The sequence below is a fragment of the Chiloscyllium plagiosum genome, unplaced genomic scaffold, assembly GCF_037043375.1.
Source record: "Chiloscyllium plagiosum isolate Xiang-an unplaced genomic scaffold, Cpla_swu_hap1 HiC_scaffold_9, whole genome shotgun sequence".
NCBI classification, from domain to species: Eukaryota; Metazoa; Chordata; class Chondrichthyes; order Orectolobiformes; family Hemiscylliidae; genus Chiloscyllium; species Chiloscyllium plagiosum.
The window spans coordinates 24283677-24302458 of record NW_028270147.1 but is presented as its reverse complement, the minus strand read 5'-3'; positions in this window follow the sequence as shown (position 1 = coordinate 24302458).

The window sequence follows — 18782 nt, the reverse complement described above, 5'->3', positions numbered from 1 at the left end:
AATAAGGTATTTTCTTCTACTTCCCTCCATTTCTTTCCATCTCTTTGAGGACAAGAAACCATAAGACCATAAGACATAAAAGCAGAAATTGGGCTACTCAGCGAATGGAGTCTGCTCCACTATTCAATCATCGCTGATAAGTTTCTCAACCCCATTCTGCTGCTTTCTCCCCATAACCCTTGATCCTCTTGACAATCAATAACCTATCTTTCTCAGTCTTAAAAATATTCAATGACCTGCCTTAAAACAGCCTTCTGTAGCAAAGAATTCTAATGATTCACCACTCTCTAGTTGAAGACGATTCTCCTTATCTCCATTCTAAAAAGTCTTCCCTTTACTCCAAGACCGTGCCCTCGGGTCTGAGTCTCTCCTACCAATGGAAATATCTTCCCAACATCCACTCTGTCCAGGCCATTCAGTCTTCTGTAAGTTTCAATTAGATCCCCCCTCATCCTTCTAAACTCCATTGAGTATAGTCCCAGCATCCTCAAACGTTCCTCATACATTACGACTTTCATTCCTGGGACCATTCTCATGAACCTCTTCTGAACATGCTCCAGGGCCATACATCCTTCCTGAGATATGGAGCCCAAAACGGCGCACTGTACTCCAAATGTAGTCTGACTAGAGCCTGATAGCGCCTCAGAAGTACATCCCTGCTTTTACATTCAAGTCCTCTCAAAATAAATGTCATCAATGATTTGCCTTCCTAACTACTGACTCAACCCACAAGTTTCCCTTGAGAGAATCCTGGACTAGAACTCCCAAGTCTCTTTACACTTCAGACTTCTGAATTTTCGTCCCATCTAGAAAATAATCCATGCCTCTATTCTTCCTATCAAAGTGCATGATCTCACACTTTCCCACATTGTATTCCATCTGCCATTTCTTTGCCCACTCTCCTAACCTGTCCAAATCCTTCTGCGGCCTCCCAGCCTCCTCAATGCTACCTGTCCCTCTACCTACCTTTGTATCATCTGCAAACTTAGCCAGAATGCCCTCAGTTACTTCATCTAGATCGTTAATGTATAAAGTGAAAAATTGTGGTCCCAACACTAAGCCTTGCAGAATACCACTTGTCACTGGCTGTCATCCTGAGAAAGACCAACAGGAACCAATCAAAAGGTTGTTACTGTACTGAGAGCTCCTGAGTATGCACATCTGGTCTTAGTTGAAAAGCTAATCAGAAGTCTGTCACTGGACAAAAACTGCTCTGGGGACACACCCACAGAGCCGAGGTGTCAACAGCCTTCCCACTACTTGAATTAAGGAAAATTGTAAATGCAAGACTCAATGTGTTCCATTAAATATGATCTTTAAAACAGCAACCATCTCTTTGCTCAGTCTTTTGGGCTAAAACAGTATGTCTTTCTCACATTTAGTACAATGTCAGAAAATGACAATGGTCTTTACATGAAGCATCCACAACCATCAGAAACTGGACCATGCCAATCACAGTATGACCTGTAAACAATCAGGTTTGGGTTAAGCAGTAGCAAGTAACATCTGAGCCACAGATTTTTTTTTTCATTCACAGCATGTGGATATCTTTGGATAGGCCAGAACTTATTGCCCATCTCTAATTGCCCAGAGAGAAGTCAAGAGTCAACTACAACGATGTGGGTCTGGAGGTACATATAGGCCAGACCAGTCAAGGACAGTAGCTTCCTTCCCTAAGGGGCTTTAGTGAGCCAGACAGGGTTTTCTGATGATTGACAATAGTTTTATGGTCATCATTAGATTCTTAATTCCAGATTTTCATTGAAGACAAATTCCACCATCTGCCATGGCAGGACTCAAACCCAGGTCCCCAGAACATTACTGGGTCTCTGGATTAATAGTGATAATACCACTGGGCCACTGCTGCCTCAACATATGCTAAGAAATAACCATCACCAATGAGACAGAATCAAATATTATATTCTTGACATTGCCCTCACTGAATCCTGCAGTATCAACTTGAGAATTGCTGAAAGGAATACACATTTTGTCATAACTATTCATCGTGTGCTCATCAGAATAATTTGCAATACTATCAACAAAAAGAAGAAACAACATCCCTGCTGAATGAGAGGAGAGGATTGATTGGTTGGCATCTTGTCTCCACTTCTTGTATTCTTGAAAGTTGTCCTGATGCATGCAAGATGAAAAGCTTTGACAAAATGTATCTTTTGTCAACAATTCTCAAATTCGGTACTACCAAATGACCATCAACTTCATAGTGTTCACCAGAAACATCACTGAACCAGGTGAACAAAGTCTGATTGCAGGAGAAGGCCCAAGGCTGTAGCAGGTAATTTGCCACGTGATGTCTTGGAGTCTTTCCACCATTTACAAGGTAGCAGTCAGTACTGTGATGGATACTTTTCCATGTACCTTGATAAATGCATCTTCTAGAGCATGACACCATCCAGGATGAAGCAGGCCACCTGTTTGGCATATCCTCCACCAGCTTGAATATTCACCCTCTCCCACCATTGGTGCAAAGTGGCAACAGAGGGGACCATGAACAAGATGCTCTACAGCAACTAATAATTAACCAAAACCCACAAACATAATCATGGTTCTCAGTTAACATGCATGTTTATATTAGCTACATTCATTTTACTAATGTCACACAGCCTAAGAGTTGAGACAATGTGTCCACTCCAGTTCCAGAGGGAGCAGATGTCTCTATACCAATTTTCTATAGTTCTTGCGATTATTTTTGATTAGATTACCTACAGTGTGGAAACAGGCCCTTCGGCCCAACCAGTCCACACCGACCCTCCGAAGAGTAACCCACCCAGACCCATTTCCCTCTGACTAATGCACCTAACACCATGGACAATTTAACATGGCCAATTCACCTGACCTGCACATCTTTGGACTGTGGGAGAAAACCGGAGCACCCAGAGGAAACCCACGCAGACATGAGGAGAATGTGCAAACTCCACACAGACAGTCACCTGAGGCTGGAATTGAACCTGGGACCCTGGTGCTGTGAGGCTGCAGTGCTAACCCACTGTGCCATCGTGCTGCCCCAATATACCAGATTGAATGTATTGTTGCCATCATGCAATTAATTTTCCTATTAAGTGAGAACAGTACTTCTTTAGATACTCTACAGTCATGTCTATGCTACCAGTTCTTACCAGAGAGACCCACAACAAAATAAAGTCAAAGGAGAGACGTTGGCAGGGAAATTATCTCAAACAACCATGAAACTTGTACTCCATACTGATAGAAGTGAAAATTGACTCAAAGTGGCAGAAGTGGTCATCTGGAATGATATCATATATTTCAGCAGTGCAGATCTAACCCCCAATATGAAGGGAAGAAATCCAGAAGACCCAGAGAAAAAACACGCAAGTGAATTTACCACTTTAAGAGCATTGCCACTTTAAGAAAACACAGACTGTTAGTCAGCTGCGACAAGCAGTTTGTGAGACTGGGACAGCAACAGCTTAGGAAGCAGCATAATTGCAAGTTCAGCACATCAAAGGCAAAAGCTCATTCAGAAATCATTAAAAAGTGCTGCAATAAGAGCATAGACTAGGAAAAGATGGAAAGGCCAGGCAAACTCAGAAAATACACAGACTTTAGTGAAGAAGGCTCTTTAAGGAGAAACTGAAAATTCCAAGAAATAGTGGCAAAGGTTACTAAGGGAATAACTTTATGAATAAATGTGTAATGAGCTGAAAGGGAATATAAAAGAGAGTTCTCACATCTCTTTATACCACCACCAATGTTTGCCTCCACGAGGCCACAGCCAGAAAAGAAATTTAAAGGGGAGTCACAGAATTGGGAAGGCCTCAGAATTTGTTTAAGATGAAAAGAAGCAAATTTAAGGAAATTTAGCGTACGAGTCCAACAGAAGAAGAGAAGCCAGGAAAAATTAAAGATTTAAAAGGAGTAATACTCGACAATTGAGCTGTGATTTAAATGGGGAAATATATAAATACTTCAGCCAACAAACTTAATCTAACAGGTCTGTGGAACTTGGTAAAATGGCTATACTAACTGGGAAGAAGCGGAAAACCTTCAACTTGGCTGTAGAAGGTGGGAAAACCTGATAAAGGTGGGCAACCCCAGAGAGCAGAATAGGGATACTGGATAAAGAAACCAATGCAAACATTTTCAAAAGCTGTCTATCATAAAATTGTATAGTACAAAAGGACCGACGCTGACAAAGACCTACTCTAGACTGGCACAAGTCCCACTTAGGCAAAAGTGAGGACTGCAGATGCTGGAAACCAGAGTTCCTGATGAAGGGCTTTTGCCCGAAACGTCGATTTTCTTGCTCCTCGGATGCTGCCTGACCTACTGTGCTTTTCCAGCACCACTCTGATCGAAACACAAGTCCACTTGCCAGACTTCAACAGATTTGGGGAAAACTGTGACTTTAGAGCCTTGAAATCAGAACTTCTAAGTGACAGATTTGTTGTTGAAGTTTTTGATGAAATGTTTGTCAGGCTTCTTACAAAGAAGATGTAACTTTACAGAAAGTTAGTCAACTTCTGCTGCAAGCAGAAACCAAAAAGACTCAGAAGACAGATCTTGGGAGGGGAAGAGCAACACTCTCTCAAAATGAAAGCAGAGTTTATTCACTATATAATGCATGGATATTCTAAAAAGGCATCTGACAAATCTATACAGAGAACAAGCCCAACACTAGATGCGAAAAAAAGTGTGAACAAGCACAACACAATCACAGGGATGGACAATTCCCAGCCATCATGAAAGAATGATGCATTTGCAAAGCTCTGGATCACTTCCAAAAGATGTACAGAAGTAAGACACACTTTCAAAACAATGAAAGTTGTGTTAACACGTGTAATGATCTCTGCAATAGGACACAATCATTGGGAAGGTATCTGCATTTGACGAGATTCTTCAATTAGAGGAGATATGGAAGGCATTTCTAACAAAATTAACAAATCTAGCCAAACCAAAAGGGAGATGATTTGTCTACATTAAATCCTGTTAATCTTGTGTTTGATACAGGACCAAGTGTCGCTGTCCTACCAAACTAGTTATCATGGCTAAGGGAGTATAAGTTATAGCCTAAATGGTGCAGATGGAATAACTGTCAAAATAATAGAAATGCTACAAGTTGCACTGCAATGCAGTGCAAATAATTCTGTTTTTAAATCATTAATGAGATGTGATGGTGAGGCCATCATTCATTGCCCAAGCCTAGTTATCTTTGAGAAGGTAGTGATGAGCTCCCTTCTTGAACGGTTAAAATTCATTTGTTTAGGTACACCCACAATGGCACTGGAGAAGCAGTTTCATGATTTTCGACCCAAGGCTCGTGTCCATCATTCATTATCAACCAACTTGATTTGTGAACTTGCACACGTGTCTAAACCTCAACGTTATCGGAAGAATTGGAGAAGGTTAAAAATTTCCCAGAGGACGACAGGTCCAGAAGTAAACATCTGCCCAGAGACTGTCTGTAAATGAACAAACTGTCAGGAGGCAAGCAGCAGAGAACTTAATTAAGGTTGAAATCGCTATATTTCCAGAGGACCAAGGTGAGGTGACTTATTTAGCATAAGAGGTCTATTTAATGTTGACAACATACAGAATCACAGACTTCACAGCAACGACGTAAATGTTCAACTGTCTATCTTCTAAATCAGAACATCACTGCCACATACAGGGATAGTGCTGTGTGAGCAGTGATCTTACAGTAACATGACTGAGAATCTGAAGAAATTTACTCCTCCCATCAAACAACCACAGAACAACATATGGGCTGGGCAATGAGGAGTCACTGTGTTTAGGTGGGGAGTGTGATTGGGTCACTGTGTTTGGGCGGGGGGTGTGAGTGGGTCACTGTGTTTGGGTGGGGGATGTGAGGGGGTCACTGAGTTTGGGTGGGGGGTGTGAGTGGGCCACTGTATTTGGACAGGGGTGTGAGGGGGTCACTGTGTTTGGGCGGGGGGTGTGAATGGGTCACTGTGTATGGGTGGGGGAGTGTGAGGGGGTCACCGTGTTTCGGTGGGGGGTGTGAGTGGGTCACTGTGTTTGTGCTTTGGCAGCGGGTGTGAGGGGGTCACTGTGTTTGGGCAGGGGAGTGTGAGTGGGTCACTGTGTTTGGGCGGGGGTGTGAGTGGGTCACTGTGTTTGGGCGGGGGGGTGTGAGTGGGTCACTGTGTATGGGCAGAGGTGTGAGTGGGTCACTGTGTTTGGGCGGAGTGTATGAGTGGGTCACTGTGTTTGGGTAGGGGGTTTGAGTGGGTCACTGTGTTTGGGCGGGGGGTGTGAGTGGGTCACTGTGTTTGGGCGGGGGTTGTGAGTGGGTCACTGTGATTGGGCAGCCGGTGTGAGGGGGTCACTGATTGTGCAGGGGGTGTGGGGTGGTCACTGTGTTTGGGCAGGGGGTGTGAGTGGGTCACTGTGTTTGGGCAGGGGGTGTGAGGGGGTCACTGTGTTTGGGCGGGGGGTGTGGGGGGTCACTGTGTTTGGGCAGGGGGTGTGAGTGGGTCACTGTGTTTGGGCAGCGGGTGTGAGGGGGTCACTGATTGTGCAGGGGGTGTGAGGGGTCACTGGCTTTGAGCGGGGGGTGTGAGTGGGTCACTGTGTTTGGGTGGGAGGTGTGAATGGATCACTGTGTTTGGGGGGGGGTGAGTAGGTCACTGTGTTTGGGCGGGTGGTGTGAGTGGGACACTGTATTTGGGTGGGGAGTTCTGAGTGGGTCTGTGTTTGGGTGGGGCGTGTGAGTGGGTCACTGTGTTTGGACGGGTGGTGTGAGTGGGACACTGTATTTGGGTGGGGTGTTCTGAGTGGGTCTGTGTTTGGGCGGGTGGTGTGAGTGGGTCACTGTGTTTGGGCAGGGGAGTGTGAGTGGTCACTGTGTTTGGGTGGGGGAGTTTGAGTGGGTCACTACGTTTGGGCGGGGGTTGTATGGGGCTCACTGTGTTTGGGCTGGAGAGTGTGAGGGGGTCACTGTGTTTGGGCAAGGGTGTGAGTGGGTCACTGTGTTTGGGTGGGGGGGTGTGAATGGGTCACTGTGTTTGGGCAGGGGAGTGTGAGTGGGTCACCGTGTTTGGGCGGGGGGTGAGAGTGGGTCACTGTGTTCGTGCTTGGGCAGCGGGTGTGAGGGGGTCACTGTGTTTGGGCAGGGGAGTGTGAGTTGGTCTCTGTGTTTGGGCGGGGGTGTGAGAGGATCACTGTGTTTGGGCGTGGCGGTGTGAGTGGGTCACTGTCTTTGGGCGGAGTGTGTAAGTGGGTCACTGTGTTTGGGCGGGGGTTGTGAGTGGGTCACTGTGATTGGGCAGCGGGTGAGAGGGGGTCACTGATTGTGCAGTGGGTGTGGGGGGGTCACTGTCTTTGGGAGGGGGGTGTGAGTGGGTCACTGTGTTTGGGCAGGGGGTGTGAGGGGGTCACTACGTTTGGGCAGCGAGTGAGAGTGTGTCACTGATTGTGCAGGGTGTGTGAGGGGTCACTGGGTTTGAGCGTGGGGTGTGAGTGGGTCACTGTGTTTGGGTGGGAGGTGTGAATGGATCACTTGTTTAGGCGGGGGGTGTGAGTAGGTCACTGTGTTTGGGAGAGTGGTGTGAGTGGGTCACTGTGTTTGGGCAGGGGGTGTGAGGGGGTCACTGTGTTTGGGCGGGGGGTGTGAGTGGGTCACTGTGTTTGGGCAAGGAGTTCTGAGTGCGTCTGTGTATGGGTGAGGGGTGTGAGGGGGTCACTGTGCTTTAGCAGGGGGTGTGAGTGGGTCACTCTGTTTGTGCGGGGGGGTGTGAGTGGGTCCCTGTGTTTGGGCGGGGGGTGTGAGTGGGTCACTGTGTTTATGCTTGGGCAGCGGGTGTGAGGGGGTCACTGTGTTTGGGCAGGGGAGTGTGAGTGGGTCACCGTGTTTGGGCGGGGGTGTGAGTGGGTCTAACTGTGTTTGCGTGGGGATGTGAGGGGGTCACTGTGTTTGGGCAGGGGGTGTGAGGGGGTCACTACATTTGGGCGGGGTGTGTGTGGGGCTCACTGTGTTTGGGCTGGAGAGTATGATGGGGTCACTGTGTTTGGGCAAGGGTGTGAGTGGGTCACTGTGTTTGGGCGGGGGGTGTGAATGGGTCACTGTGTTTGGGCGGGGGAGTGTGAGTGGGTCACTGTGTTTGGGTGGGGGAGTGTGAGTGGGTCACTGTGTTTGGGTGGGGGTGTGAGTGGGTCACTGTGTTTGGGCGAGGGGGTGTGAGTGGGTCACTGTGTGTGGGCAGAGGTGTGAGTGGGTCACTGTGTTTGGGCGGAGTGTGTGAGTGGGTCACTGTGTTTGGGTAGGGGGTTTGAGTGGGTCACTGTGTTTGAGCGGGGGGTGTGAGGGGGTCACTGCGTTTGGGCGGGGGGTGTGAGTGGGTCACTGTGTTTGGGCGGGGGGGTGTGAGTGGGTCTCTGTGTATGGGCAGAGGTGTGAGTGGGTCACTGTGTTTGGGCGGAGTGTGTGAGTGGGTCACTGTGTTTGGGTAGGGGGTTTGAGTGGGTCACTGTGTTTGGGTGGGGGGTGTGAGTTGGTCACCGTGTTTGGGCAGGGGGTGTGAGTGGGTCACTGTGTTTGGGCGGGGGGGGGGGTGTGAGGGGGTCACTGTGTTTGGGCGGGGGGTGTGAGTGGGTCACTGTGTTTGGGCAGGTGGTGTGAGGGGGACACTGTGTTTGGGCAGCGGGTGTGAGGGGGTCACTGATTGTGCAGGTGGTGTGAGGGGTCACTGGCTTTGAGCGGGGGGTGTGAGTGGGTCACTGTGTTTGGGTGGGAGGTGTGAATGGATCACTGTGTTTAGGCGGGGGGTGTGAGTAGGTCACTATTTTTGGGCGGGTGGTGTGAGTGGGTCACTGTGTTTGTGCTTGGGCAGCGGGTGTGAGGGGGTCACTGTGTTTGGGCACGGGAGTGTGAGTGGGTCACCGTGTTTGGGCGGGGGTGTGAGTGGGTCACTGTGTTTGGGCGGGGGGGTGTGAGTGGGTCACTGTGTTTGGGTAGGGGGTTTGAGTGGGTCACTGTGTTTGGGCGGGGGGTGTGAGTGGGTCACTGTGTTTGGGTGGGAGGTGTGAATGGATCACTGTGTTTGGGCAGGGGGTGTGAGTGGGACACTGTATTTGCGTGGGGAGTTCTGAGTGGGTCTGTGTTTGGGTGGGGCGTGTGTGTGGGTCACTGTGTTTGGGCGGGGGGTGTGAGTGGGTCACTGTGTTTGGGTGGGGGAGTTTGAGTGGGTCACTATGTTTGGGCGGGGGTTGTGTGGGGCTCACTGTGTTTGGGCTGGAGAGTGTGAGGGGGTCACTGTGTTTGGGCAAGGGTGTGAGTGGGTCACTGTGTTTGGGTGGGGGGGTGTGAATGGGTCATTGTGTTTGGGCGGGGGAGTGTGAGTGGATCACTGTGTTTGGGCGGGGGGGTGTGAGTGGGTCACTGTGTTTGGGCGGAGTGTGTAAGTGGGTCACTGTGTTTGGGCGGGGGTTGTGAGTGGGTCACTGTGATTGGGCAGCGGGTGTGAGGGGGTCACTGATTGTGCAGGGGGTGTGGGGGGGTCACTGTGTTTTGGAGGGGGTGTGAGTGGGTCACTGTGTTTGTGAAGGGGGTGTGGGGGGGTCACTGTGTTTGGGCGGGGGGTGTGAGTGGGTCACTGTGTTTGGGCACGGGGTGTGAGAGGGTCAGTACGTTTGGGCAGCGGGTGTGAGTGGATCACTGATTGTGCGTGGGGTGTGAGGTGTCACTGTGTTTGAGCGGGGGGTGTGAGTGGGTCACTGTGTTTGGATGGGAGGTGTGAATGAATCACTTGTTTAGGCGGGGTGTTTGAGTAGGTCACTGTGTTTGGGCTGGTAGTGTGTGTGGGTCACTGTGGTCGGGTGGAGGGTGTAAGGGGGTCACTGTGTTTGGGCAAGGGTATGAGTAGGTCACTGTGTTTGGGCGGGGGGGGTGTGAGTGAGTCACTGTGTTTGTGCGGGAATGTGTGAGTGGGTCACTGTGTTTGGGCAGGGGTGTAAGGGGGTCACTGTGTTTGGGAGGGGGGTGTGAGTGGGTCACTGTGTTCAGGCAGGGGGTGTGTGAGGGTGTCACTGTGTTCAGGCAGGGGGTGGGTGAGGGTGTCACTGTGTTTGGGTGGTGGGTTTGAGTGCGTCACTGTGTTTGGGCTGCGGGTGTGAGTGGGTCACTGTGTTTGGGCGGGGCATGTGTGTGGGTCACTGTGTTTGGGCAGGGGTGTGAGTGGCTTACTATGTTTGGGCGGGGTGTGTGAGTGGGTCACTGTGATTGGGCAGGGGTTGTGGGTGGATCACCGTGCTTGGGCAGCGGGTGTGAGGGGGTCACTGTGATTGGGCACGGGTGTGAGGGGGTCACTGGGTTTGAGCGGAGGGTGTGAGTTGGTCACTGTGTTTGGGTGGGAGGTGTGAATGGATCACTGTGTTTGGGCAGGGGGTGTGAGTGGGACACTGTGATTGGGCAGGGGGTGTGGCGGATTCACTGTGTTTGGGCAGGGGGGATGTGAGTGGGTCACTGTGTTTGGGCAGGAAGGTGTGAGTGGGTCACTGTGTTTGGGCGGGGCGTGTGAGTGGGTCACTGTGTTTGGTCAGGGGGTGAGAGTGGGTCACTGTGTTTGGGAAGGGGAGTGTGAGTGGGTCACTGTGTTTGGGCAGGGGGTGTGAGTGGGTCACTGTGTTTGGGTGGGGTGTGAGCGGGTCACTGTGTTTGGGTGGGGGGGTGTGAGTGGGTCACTCTTTGGGCGGGGGGAGTGTGAGGGGGGGTCACTGTGTTTGGACGGGGGAGCATGAGGGTAGTCACTGTGTTTGGGGAGGGGGGTGTGAGTGGGTCACTGTGTTTGGCTGGTGAGTGTGAGGGGGGTCACTGTGTTTGGGCAGGAGTGTGATTGGCTCACTGTTTGGGGGGTGTGAGTGGGTCACTGTGTTTGGCTGGTGAGTGTGAGGGGGGTCACTGTGTTTGGGCAGGAGTGTGAGTGGCTCACTGTTTGGGTGGGGGGTGTGAGTGGGTCACTGTGTTTAGGCGGGGGTTGTGAGTGGGTCACTGTGTTTGGGCAGAGGTGTGAGGGGGTCACTGTGTTTGGGCAGGGGGTGTGAGGGGGTCACTGTGTTTGGGCAGCGGGTGTGAGGGGGGTCACTGTGTTTGAGCAGGGGTGTGAGGGGGTCACTGGGTTTGAGCGGGGGTTGTGAGTGGGTCACTGTGCTTGGGTGGGAGGTGTGAATGGATCACTGTGTTTGGGCAGGGGGTGTGAGTGGGACACTGTATTTGCGTGGGGAGTTCTGAGTGGGTCTGTGTTTGGGTGGAGCGTGTGAGTGTGTCACTGTGTTTGGGCGGGGGGTGTGAGGGGGTCACTGTGTTTGGGCGGGAGGTGTGAGCGGGTCACTGTGTTTGTGTGGGGCGTGTGAGGGGGTCACTGTGTTTGGGCGGGCGGTGTGAGTGGGTCACTGTGTTTGTGTGGGGGAGTTTGATTGGGTCACTGTGTTTGGGCAAGGGTGTGAGTGGGTCACTGTGTTTGGGCGGGGGGGGTGGGGCTCACTGTGTTTGGGCAAGGGTGTGAGTGGGTCACTGTGTTTGGGCGGGGGGTGTGAGTGGGTCACCGTGTTTGGGCGGGGGGTGAGAGTGGGTCACTGTGTTCGTGCTTGGGTAGCGGGTGTGAGGGGGTCACTGTGTTTGGGCAGGGGAGTGTGAGTGGGTCTCCGTGTTTGGGCGGCGGTGTGAGTGGATCACTGTGTTTGGGCGGGGGTGTGTGAGTGGGTCACTGTGTTTGGGCGGAGTGTGTAAGTGGGTCACTGTGTTGGGCGGGGGTTGTGAGTGGGTCACTGTGATTGGGCAGCGGGTGTGAGGGGGTCACTGATTGTGCAGGGGGTGTGGGGGGGTCACTGTGTTTGGGAGGGGGGTGTGAGTGGGTCACTGTGTTTGTGCAGGGGTTGTGGGGGGGTCACTGTGTTTGGGCGGGGGGTGTGAGTGGGTCATTGTGTTTGGGCATGGGGTGTGAGAGGGTCAGTACGTTTGGGCAGCGGGTGTGAGTGGGTCACTGATTGTGCAGTGGGTGTGAGGGGTCACTGTGTTTGAGCGGGGGGTGTGAGTGGGTCACTGTGTTTGGATGGGAGGTGTGAATGGATCACTTGTTTAGGCGGGGTGTTTGAGTAGGTCACTGTGTTTGGGCTGGTGGTGTGTGTGGGTCACTGTGTTTGGTCAGGGCTGTAAGGGGGTCACTGTGGTTGGGTGGAGGGTGTAAGGGGGTCACTGTGTTTGGGTGGGAGGTGTGAATGGATCACTTGTTTAGGCGGGGTGTTTGAGTAGGTCACTGTGTTTGGGCTGGTGGTGTGTGTGGGTCACTGTGTTTGGTCAGGGCTGTAAGGGGGTCACTGTGGTTGGGTGGAGGGTGTAAGGGGGTCACTGTGTTTGGGCGGGGGGGGTGTGAGTGGGTCACTGTGTTTGTGCGGGAATGTGTGAGTGGGTCACTGTGTTTGGGCAGGGGTGTAAGGGGGTCACTGTGTTTGGGAGGGGGGTGTGAGTGGGTCACTGTGTTCAGGCAGGGGGTGTGTGAGGGTGTCACTGTGTTCAGGCAGGTGATGTGTGAGGGTGTCACTGTGTTTGGGTGGGGGTGGTGTGAGTGGGTCACTGTGTGGGCGGGGGGAGTGTGGGGGGGGGTCACTGTGTTTGGACGGGGGAGTATGAGGGGAGTCACTGTGTTTGGGCAGGGGGGTGTGAGTGGGTCACTGTGTAAGGCTGGTGAGTGTGAGTCACTGTGTTTGGGCAGGAGTGTGAGTGGCTCACTGTGTTTGGGTGGGGTGTGTGAGTGGGTCACTGTGTTTAGGCGGGGGTTGTGAGTGGGTCACTGTGTTTGGGTGGGGGTGAGTGAGTGGGTCACTGTGATTGGGCAGGGGGTGTGGGTGGATTACTGTGCTTGGGCAGTGGCTGTGAGGGGGTCACTGTGATTGGGCAGGTGTGTGAGGGGGTCACTGGGTTTGAGCGGGGCGTGTGAGTTGGTCACTGTGTTTGGGTGGGAGGTGTGAATGGATCACTGTGTCTGGGCAGGGGGTGAGTGGGACACTGTGATTGGGCAGGGGGTGTGGCGGATTCACTGTGTTTGGGCAGGGGGGATGTGAGTGGGTCACTGTGTTTGGGCAGGAGTGTGAGTGGGTCACTGTGTTTGGGCGGGGCATATGAGTGGATCACTGTGTTTGGTCAGGGGGTGTGAGTGGGTCACTGTGTTTGGGAAGGGGGGTGTGAGTGGGTCACTGTGTTTGGGCGGGGGGTGTGAGTGGGTCACTGTGTTTGGGTGGGGGTGTGAGCGGGTCACTATGTTTGGGTGGGGGGGTGTGAGTGGGTCACTGTTTGGGCGGGGGGAGTGTGAGGGGGGTCACTGTGTTTGGACGGGGGAGTATGAGGGGAGTCACTGTGTTTGGGCAGGGGGGTGTGAGTGGGTCACTGTGTTTGGCTGGTGAGTGTGAGGGGGGTCACTGTGTTTTGGCAGGAGTGTGAGTGGCTCACTGTGTTTGGGTGGGGGCTGTGAGTGGGTCATTGTGTTTGGGCAGGGTGTGTGAGTGGGACACTGTATTTGGGTGGGGAGTTCTGATTGGTCTGTGTTTGGGTGGAGCGTGTGAGTGGGTCACTGTGTTTGGGCGGCAGGTGTGAGTGGATCTGTGTTTGGGAGGGGTGTGCGTGGGTCACTGTGTTTGGTCAGGGCTGTAAGGGGGTCACTGTGGTTGGGTGGAGGGTGTAAGGGGGTCACTGTGTTGGGCGGGGGTGTGTGAGTGGGTCACTGTGTTTGTGCGGGAGTGTGTGAGTGGGTCACTGTGTTTGGGCAGGGGTGTAAGGGGGTCACTGTGTTTGGGAGGGGGGTGTGAGTGGGTCACTGTGTTCAGGCAGTGGGTGTGTGAGGGTGTCACTGTGTTTGGGTGGTGGATTTGAGTGCGTCACTGTGTTTGGGCTGCGGGTATGAATGGGTCACTGTTTTTGGGTGGGGGGGGTGTGAGGGGGTCACTGTGTTTGGGCGGGGCATGTGTGTGGGTCACTGTGTTCGGGCAGGGGTGTGAGTGGCTTACTGTGTTTGGGCGGGGTGTGTGAGTGGGTCACTGTGATTGGGCAGGGGTTGTGGGTGGATCACTGTGCTTGGGCAGCGGGTGTGAGGGGGTCACTGTGATTGGGCACGGGTGTGAGGGGGTCACTGGGTTTGAGCGGAGGGTGTGAGTTGGTCACTGTGTTTGGGTGGGAGGTGTGAATGGATCACTGTGTCTGGGCAGGGGGTGTGAGTGGGACACTGTGATTGGGCAGGGGGTGTGGCGGATTCACTGTGTTTGGGCAGGGGGGATGTGAGTGGGTCACTGTGTTTGGGCAGGAGTGTGAGTGGGTCACTGTGTTTGGTCAGGGGGTGTGAGTGGGTCACTGTGTTTGGGAAGGGGGTGTGAGTGGGTCACTGTGTTTGGGCGGGGGGTGTGAGTGGGGGGGTGTGAGTGGGTCACTCTTCGGGCGGGGGGAGTGTGAGGGGGGTCACTGTGTTTGGACGGGGGAGTATGAGGGGAGTCACTGTGTTTGGGGAGGGGGGTGTGAGTGGGTCACTGTGTAAGGCTGGTGAGTGTGAGTCACTGTGTTTGGGCAGGAGTGTGAGTGGCTCACTGTGTTTGGGTGGGGTGTGTGAGTGGGTCACTGTGTGGGCGGGGGGAGTGTGGGGGGGGGTCACTGTGTTTGGACGGGGGAGTATGAGGGGAGTCACTGTGTTTGGGCAGGGGGGTGTGAGTGGGTCACTGTGTAAGGCTGGTGAGTGTGAGTCACTGTGTTTGGGCAGGAGTGTGAGTGGCTCACTGTGTTTGGGTGGGGTGTGTGAGTGGGTCACTGTGTTTAGGCGGGGGTTGTGAGTGGGTCACTGTGTTTGGGTGGGGGTGAGTGAGTGGGTCACTGTGATTGGGCAGGGGGTGTGGGTGGATTACTGTGCTTGGGCAGTGGCTGTGAGGGGGTCACTGTGATTGGGCAGGTGTGTGAGGGGGTCACTGGGTTTGAGCGGGGCGTGTGAGTTGGTCACTGTGTTTGGGTGGGAGGTGTGAATGGATCACTGTGTCTGGGCAGGGGGTGAGTGGGACACTGTGATTGGGCAGGGGGTGTGGCGGATTCACTGTGTTTGGGCAGGGGGGATGTGAGTGGGTCACTGTGTTTGGGCAGGAGTGTGAGTGGGTCACTGTGTTTGGGCGGGGCATATGAGTGGATCACTGTGTTTGGTCAGGGGGTGTGAGTGGGTCACTGTGTTTGGGAAGGGGGGTGTGAGTGGGTCACTGTGTTTGGGCGGGGGGTGTGAGTGGGTCACTGTGTTTGGGTGGGGGTGTGAGCGGGTCACTATGTTTGGGTGGGGGGGTGTGAGTGGGTCACTGTTTGGGCGGGGGGAGTGTGAGGGGGGTCACTGTGTTTGGACGGGGGAGTATGAGGGGAGTCACTGTGTTTGGGCAGGGGGGTGTGAGTGGGTCACTGTGTTTGGCTGGTGAGTGTGAGGGGGGTCACTGTGTTTTGGCAGGAGTGTGAGTGGCTCACTGTGTTTGGGTGGGGGCTGTGAGTGGGTCATTGTGTTTGGGCAGGGTGTGTGAGTGGGACACTGTATTTGGGTGGGGAGTTCTGATTGGTCTGTGTTTGGGTGGAGCGTGTGAGTGGGTCACTGTGTTTGGGCGGCAGGTGTGAGTGGATCTGTGTTTGGGAGGGGTGTGCGTGGGTCACTGTGTTTGGTCAGGGCTGTAAGGGGGTCACTGTGGTTGGGTGGAGGGTGTAAGGGGGTCACTGTGTTGGGCGGGGGTGTGTGAGTGGGTCACTGTGTTTGTGCGGGAGTGTGTGAGTGGGTCACTGTGTTTGGGCAGGGGTGTAAGGGGGTCACTGTGTTTGGGAGGGGGGTGTGAGTGGGTCACTGTGTTCAGGCAGTGGGTGTGTGAGGGTGTCACTGTGTTTGGGTGGTGGATTTGAGTGCGTCACTGTGTTTGGGCTGCGGGTATGAATGGGTCACTGTTTTTGGGTGGGGGGGGTGTGAGGGGGTCACTGTGTTTGGGCGGGGCATGTGTGTGGGTCACTGTGTTCGGGCAGGGGTGTGAGTGGCTTACTGTGTTTGGGCGGGGTGTGTGAGTGGGTCACTGTGATTGGGCAGGGGTTGTGGGTGGATCACTGTGCTTGGGCAGCGGGTGTGAGGGGGTCACTGTGATTGGGCACGGGTGTGAGGGGGTCACTGGGTTTGAGCGGAGGGTGTGAGTTGGTCACTGTGTTTGGGTGGGAGGTGTGAATGGATCACTGTGTCTGGGCAGGGGGTGTGAGTGGGACACTGTGATTGGGCAGGGGGTGTGGCAGATTCACTGTGTTTGGGCAGGGGGGATGTGAGTGGGTCACTGTGTTTGGGCAGGAGTGTGAGTGGGTCACTGTGTTTGGTCAGGGGGTGTGAGTGGGTCACTGTGTTTGGGCAGGGGGTGTGAGTGGGTCACTGTGTTTGGGCGGGGGGTGTGAGTGGGGGGGTGTGAGTGGGTCACTCTTTGGGCGGGGGGAGTGTGAGGGGGGTCACTGTGTTTGGACGGGGGAGTATGAGGGGAGTCACTGTGTTTGGGGAGGGGGGTGTGAGTGGGTCACTGTGTTTGGCTGGTGAGTGTGAGGGGGGTCACTGTGTTTGGGCAGGAGTGTGAGTGGCTCACTGTGTTTGGGTGGGGGGTGTGAGTGGGTCACTGTGTTTAGGCGGGGGTGTGAGTGGGTCACTGTGTTTGGGTGGGGGTTGTGAGTGGGTCACTGTGTTTGGGCAGGGGTGTGAGGGGTCACTGTGTTTGGGCAGGGGGTGTGAGGGGGTCACTGTATTTGGGCAGCGGGTGTGAGGGGGGTCACTGTGTTTGGGCAGGGGTGTGAGGGGGTCACTGGGTTTGAGCGGGGGTTGTGAGTGGGTCACTGTGTTTGGGTGGGAGGTGTGAATGGATCACTGTGTTTGGGCAGGGGGTGTGAGTGGGACACTGTATTTGCGTGGGGAGTTCTGAGTGGGTCTGTGTTTGGGTGGAGCGTGTGAGTGGGTCACTGTGTTTGGGCAGGGGGTGTGAGGGGGTCACTGTGTTTGGGCGGGAGGTGTGAGCGGGTCACTATGTTTGGGCAGGAGGTGTGAGTGGGTCACTGTGTTTGGGCAGGGGTGTAAGGGGGTCACTGTGTTTGGGAGGGAGGTGTGAGTGGGTCACTGTGTTCAGGCAGGGGGTGTGTGAGGGTGTCACTGTGTTCAGGCAGGGGGTGTGTGAGGGTGTCACTGTGTTTGGGTGGGGGGATGTGAGTGGGTCACTGTTTGGGCGGGGGGAGTGTGGGGGGGTCACTGTGTTTGGACGGGGGAGTATGAGGGGAGTCACTGTGTTTGGGCAGGGGGGTGTGAGTGGGTCACTGTGTATGGCTGGTGAGTGTGAGGGGGGTCACTGTGTTTGGGCAGGAGTGTGAGTGGCTCACTGTGTTTGGGTGGGGGGTGTGAGTGGGTCACTGTGTTTAGGCGGGGGGTGTGAGTGGGTCACTGTGTTTGGGTGGGGGTTGTGAGTGGGTCACTGTGTTTGGGCAGGGGTGTGAGGGGGTCACTGTGTTTGGGCAGGGTGTGTGAGGGGGTCACTGTGTTTGGGCAGCGGGTGTGAGGGGGGTCACTGTGTTTGGGCAGGGGTGTGAGGGGGTCACTGGGTTTGAGCGGGGGTTGTGAGTGGGTCACTGTGTTTGGGTGGGAGGTGTGAATGGATCACTGTGTTTGGGCAGGGGGTGTGAGTGGGACACTGTATTTGCGTGGGGAGTTCTGAGTGGGTCTGTGTTTGGGTGGAGCGTGTGAGTGGGTCACTGTGTTTGGGCAGGGGGTGTGAGGGGGTCACTGTGTTTGGGCGGGAGGTGTGAGCGGGTCACTATGTTTGGGCAGGAGGTGTGAGTGGGTCACTGTGTTTGGGCAGGGGTGTAAGGGGGTCACTGTGTTTGGGAGGGAGGTGTGAGTGGGTCACTGTGTTCAGGCAGGGGGTGTGTGAGGGTGTCACTGTGTTCAGGCAGGGGGTGTGTGAGGGTGTCACTGTGTTTGGGCAGGGGGGTGTGAGTGGGTCACTGTGTATGGCTGGTGAGTGTGAGGGGGGTCACTGTGTTTGGGCAGGAGTGTGAGTGGCTCACTGTGTTTGGGTGGGGGGTGTGAGTGGGTCACTGTGTTTAGGCGGGGGGTGTGAGTGGGTCACTGTGTTTGGGTGGGGGTTGTGAGTGGGTCACTGTGTTTGGGCAGGGGTGTGAGGGGGTCACTGTGTTTGGGCAGGGTGTGTGAGGGGGTCACTGTGTTTGGGCAGCGGGTGTGAGGGGGGTCACTGTGTTTGGGCAGGGGTGTGAGGGGGTCACTGGGTTTGAGCGGGGGTTGTGAGTGGGTCACTGTGTTTGGGTGGGAGGTGTGAGTGGATCACTGTGTTTGGGCAGGGTGTGTGAGTGGGACACTGTATTTGCGTGGGGAGTTCTGAGTGGGTCTGTGTTTGGGTGGAGCGTGTGAGTGGGTCACTGTGTTTGGGGTTGGTTCTGAGGGGGTCACTGTGTTTGGGCGGGAGGTGTGAGTGGGTCACTGTGTTTGTGCGTGGGGTGTGAGTGGGTCACCGTGTTTGTGCTTCGGCAGCGGGTGTGAGTGGGTCACTGTGTTTGGACAGGGGAGTCTGAGTGGTCACTGTGTTTGGGTGGGGGAGTTTGAGTGGGTCACTGTGTTTGGGCAAGGGTGTGAGTGGGTCACTGTGTTTGGTCGGGGGGGGTGGGGCTCACTGTATTTGGGCTGGAGAGTGTGAGGGGGCACTGTGTTTGGGCAAGGGTGTGAGTGGATCACTGTGTTTGGGCGGGGGGGTGTGAGTGGGTCACTGTGTTTGGG